This window comes from Chenopodium album, chromosome 9 (assembly GCF_948465745.1).
Source record: "Chenopodium album chromosome 9, dcCheAlbu1.1, whole genome shotgun sequence".
Classification (NCBI taxonomy): Eukaryota; Viridiplantae; Streptophyta; class Magnoliopsida; order Caryophyllales; family Amaranthaceae; genus Chenopodium; species Chenopodium album.
In genome coordinates, this window is record NC_137842.1 from 32,376,931 (window position 1) to 32,382,988 (window position 6,058).

Here is a 6,058-nt window from a genome sequence, read left to right on the forward strand (position 1 = left end):
TGTCTTTTCGCGTGGCTAGGGTTTTTACTTCTTACTTGAAGCATTTTCCCGTCTCGCCGATTTCTAAATTTTGGCTCTACTTTTAAGATTCGGTTCAGACGCTATAAGCTTGAAATCCAAAGTCTTTGTTCATAATACTCGAGTGACTCATGAGTTCCTTTCGGATTAATTCGTCGTTTTGGATCATAAGTTGCTTGGGTGTGACCCGAAAGGTTCAGTCAAGATTAAGCTGCAATATTAATTATGGATAAATATACTGATCGGTAGCGACCTCTAACTAGGAATTTCGATCACTTGACCTCACTGAATAATTAGATTTCTAATAATTCCGAACCCTCTATCGGAATAATACACTTATTCGAAGGACACCATTCCTATCAATTCGGATATCCGAAAATTTCAGATCGGGTAATTCGGATATCCAATACTCGACTTTTTTTAAATAATACCCGACCTTTTGATAACATATATTTTTTAATAATCAAACGCATTATCATAAACTAATATTATTCATATATTTTGAATCTAATAAACCCACAAATATCAAAATATAACAACCCAAACATTTCACATTATATAACAATCCGACATGCTATAGGAAATTATACTAATTAAGAAGGGGATTGTACTATGGTCATTCAATTCCTCATTTTGATCACCACTATAATAAAATTGTTGTAAAATAAGGGGAAAGATGAGAGATTGAAAGAGAATAAATCTTGGTATATTATTCCATATGATAAGGTGTATATATACATACAATATATTAGGGTTTGATTGGATAAGAATATAAACCCTAGATCTAGATTGTTCTGGAATGATAGGATAAGAATATAAACCCTAGATCTAGATTGTTCCGGAATGATACAAAGGAGGATAATGTATATCCACAAATATTTCATAATACTCCCCCTTGGATGTCCATTATCGAAAACTGTGCCTCATTAAAACCTTACTACGAAAGGGTACGGGATAAAAACATAGTGAAGGAAAAAGAGTACATAATTCTTCGTAATATGCTCGAGATGCTGCCTCATTAAAAACCGTACCTAGAAAACCCAATTTGGGACAAAACCATGGTCAAGAGAAAAATAGTGCAACGCGTATTTTCTCCCCCTGATGAATACATAACTTGAGATCTTCTAGTGCCACAACGATGAATCCAATATGTTTGGATATCTTCTCATATGTAGTAAGTACAGTATCATTCGTTGATCTTCGAATCTCCTAAGTTGAAGTTGCATCTTCAATTCTTCAAGTCTTCACGTGAACATGTGAAGTGTCTTCATTTCACCATACATGTGTTTATCTCTAATATCATTATTTCAAATCTCTATTTAATAGTTGATTTAAAAATTAAACTTCTGCGGTTATGACTTCAACTGGAAGTCGTTAATAATAGAAATTGATAATTATTATTTGGTCAAACATTCATTAATAATCATTTGATGACAAAACTTGACATTATTAATGTCGTTCTTCAATTTCATATGAATTATAATATAACATATGAAATTATATACATTAATCATGGTTCTTCTGGACCATAAGAAGCAGTCTCACGCATAAGTATCCCGTTTCTTTAGAAGTTTCATAATTAACTACACGATAATTTTTCTACGAATACAAATAGTAAATCTCACTAACTCTTATATACTCAAACTTCAGGTTGAGATGTCAATGATGTAGTCACATAAAATTTTCAAGAGTTTGATAATTGTAATATTAAAAAAAAATTGTAGGGCTGGTTATTTAAATACGTCGTATATAATTTCTTCAGGAACTCTTCTTACATGATTCATAACATGTTATTAAATCGACGTATTCAATTATTTCATCACAGCTATAAGCCCATTGGAATATAAATATTTCTTTGTAATTTCCTTCAAAGTTACAAATACGCCATACTATATATATTTTGAACAAACATTCACATATACCACAATTATTGTATAGAACTAATGCATCAATATGAGATATAGAAAACAAAATACACAATGAGTAATGCATCTAACAACTTTCAATATACGCAAAGAATAATCCATTAACCTATGACTCACACATGTATAAGAACATACATAAGACTCTAAATAATGCAAGACACTGTATAGTGTGGATTTAAAAATCCATATTTCATTAGACTCGTGGTCCATGATAAACTTATGATTATTATCATTATGTCGACATCAAAATGGACATATATTTTAGATCCCTTATTCACTAGTCCACTCTATTATGCATATGCATATTGTTCATCTGTTCCATTGTGTACTAGTATTTTAAAATTCCTTTAACGTACATTTCGCATGCTATTTTACTATGATATCAGAATACATTTCTTATTGGTACCATAATAACTTTCTTACATCATAGGCCATCTATTATAATAATTCAGAAATCTATACCACTTTTAGGGTATTTCATTCACTATGGTATTTATATACTATTACACTATTAGTGTTAACTGCACTATCTTGCCAAATATCATATCTATTAAACATATCTTTATTTTGGAACCGATCATATACAACCTACACTTCAAGTGTAATGATTCAAGTACAATTGGCAAGATTTTATCTCAATGTATACACATAATTAATATGACCAAAATGTACCTTCAACGCTATGCAACATGAGTCATAACTGAATACAAATAAAATCATAAATGTGCAACATATCTTGATAGCATATGGATGAAATTTGGCTAGCAAAAATTTCAAATTACCATTATTTATATAGGGATCATCATTTTTTTTTTAAATTTTGCCAACTTACTCCAATTCTCCCCCTAAGTTGGTAAAATATCTCATATATAGGGGCGTCACAGTTCTTCACCAACTTAGTATACAAATTTCCAATAAAATTCATTTCATAAGAGGATCATAATCAACAAAATTTATCTCTCAAAATAATTATATGAAAACAAGCTTTAATCTCTTCTAGAGAGCAATTTAAAATTATTTCTTATGAATTTATTATTAAATCTTTCACAATTTGTTATCTTTAGGAGATCAATAGTTCAACATTAATGGGGAGACATATATTGTGCAGTTGAATTTCCTTCTTTTCCCTTTTCTTATGTGCTGACATATTATAGCCCCAATCAAAAGAATTGTTATACAAGCATAAATCACTTGCTTGTAATTTTACTAGTTGGTGATCTTCTAGATCTTTAAAGACTTAAATAGTGTATTTGGTGAGCTTCTAGTCACTTGATAGTTGACAATAATATATAAGTTATTTTGGTGAACTTCTGGTCACCCGTTACTCTTTTATATAAGAAATCAAAATTTATTAACCCTTGAAATTTTTCATATATGCAAATTATTATGAATCACAATCCAAATATAGCTCAATCTCAATGTTATGTATTGCCATTCAATTAATTTCATATATTTAACATTAAGAGAGCATCAGCACATTATCAAATGAAACTTCAGGTTTCTATAACGGATAATTATTAAACCCGAATGGCCTAATTTATTATCACATCCAATCACTTCTCTAGATTTGAACTCTGGTCAGTTTTCCAACACTAGTGATCACTTTATTAAACATAATTCATGCATGGCCATGAATGTGATGTGATATTAGAACACCAACATGTGTTTCTTTATACAATTGGCAAGACAATCAACTAATATTTTATCCAATAATTACTTATATATACTCCGTTGGAGTTTTGACTATAATCTTGATACATGTTAATTAATGTTGTCGGATATTTCATACTCTTTTGAAGTCTTTTATATAATCACGAGGCATATTGATTTTACTAAAAATGATTTTATTCTAGAAATGTAATGGGTTTTATCATTTCCTCAAATTTGTCATTGTCAATAGTTGCTCCATTCCTTTTTCCGAAGGTTCTTCTTATTTATTTATTTATTTATTTTTAAATCTATTGGACTACAACGCTTCAGTCGTGCTTTAGGTTTCATTAGTAACCGATGTTATCCTTCTGGGACAATAAATTTAATTGGAGCATTTACAACTAGTAATGATCAATGACATTCATTTATTTACATCCATCTTCAAGATGGTGTCATATGTAAATATGTAATATTATGTGGTCGCTTTTATTAAATAAATTATTGACATTGATATTAATGCTAATGTATGGACTACTGACCATCAATATATCATACAATTCATGTGCAATGATTACATATAATAATTAAATGAATGATATCTCCCCCTAATCCTTGCATGTAAGGATATGAAATAAATTAAGTTATCCAACAACCTTGAAATTCCTTGCACTTAAACCATAAATTCTTTTGGTAATGTCATGTATCAAGAAAAGAAAAATATTCTTATAAAACTCTTACTTGTTCCTCTTGCCCAATTATATTAATCTGTATGTTGAAAATTCTGTAAACTATGGGAATAATACACTCTTCAAGTAATTTGCTCAAACTAGCATGTTTAATGAATTTCTTGAACTCATAACACTATTCTTTGCTCAAATACATATGAACTTTATAATCAAGAATAATTTCATGCAAACATTCTTGTTACCTTTTTAATCATTCAAATTCTTACCTAAAGTTCAATAACTTGAATATTATTCAATATCTTTTGTATAATATTATTTCATGACATTGGGTTTATAGAATCACGTTAGTATATATGTAGTGTAGATTTGATTTGGTCCAAACCCTGAGTCAATTATACCTTTCACGCCTTGGTTTAACTATAGAACTAATTTGGGTATTGTATGCACTCCTTGGAGTGCTAAAGGAAGAATGGTATAATTAGGTATATAGGTTTAAGGCTTAGAATATGAGAGAAAGAGAAGAGAATAATTTTTTGTGTAAAAGAGAGGAAGAGAGAAGGATATAATGACCAAGCTTGTTGATGATTGAAAAAAGGGAGATATGACCTCTATTCATAGAGAAAAAAGAAGGGTGGAAAAAACAAGATAAGATACGAATTAAATCGGAATAAAACTCTATAGACAGCAGTTTTTGCGGGTTTTTTTTTTTTTTTTTTTTTTTTTTTTTTTTATCATATCTTTTGATCCAGAAATTTGAATAAGATTAATAATATGTCGTTGGAAAGCTCTTGAAGTCTACTTTCTAACCTAATTGGAATCAGATTAAAATATTTTGTATAAAAAAATATATGGCTGAAATAGTGAGACGGTGTCAATTTTTGATAGAGTTTAACATTTTATTCATATCTTTTCCGTTATTGCTCGGAATTGATATTATAATGTATCGTTGGAAAGATAATTTCAAGGGCTATCCAACCATATAATATTTGGATAAAAAATATGAGGAAAAAAAATAATATATGTCTATCTTTGAACGTCTTTCAATTCGGATAGAATTAGGACTTTCAAAAAGAAAAAGTTTTATTCAATTTCAAACTTTTTAATATTATCTTTTCAATAAGGAAAATTAAGATATTTAGAAACTTATAGAAGTTACCAATTAATCCTAATTGGTTTAGGAATGGGATTAAATAATTTGGACCCTCTACATGATCATTGGGTCGTAGGTAAGGTGGGCTTAGGTTCGGTTTGGGCTCAGTTTAATATTTTGGCCATAACTTATTCATTATAACTCGGATTTGGGCTTATAATATATCGTTGGAAAGCTCTTTTCAAGCCCCATCGAACTATTAAATCATTGGACCCATATTATGGAACAAAATAAACTGGAATAAACGTTTTTATAAAAAGGACACGAAATAAATGATTTTAAAGGACACGAAATGAATTATTTTTTGGTTTAAAGGCACAAAAAGAGGAAAATAAGTTATGGTTTGGGGAAATTGGCTAGGAATTGGGTTGGTTTATTAAATGTATTGGGATTGAATGTGGATTTAAGCACTCTAAAGATCAAATACTGAACCCGACCAATAGTAGCGGTGAAAGGCTGTTCATCATCGGGTTTGGTTTTGGAGAGACATTTTTAGGTGTCTAAAGCCGCAGAAAAAGCCGCGCGCATCTCACAAAGTCGCATTGGACTGCCGCGCGTAACTAATTCAGTTGCGCGCGACACCAAGCGCAACTTTCACAGTTGCGCTGCGGAAGATTCAGAATTATCCG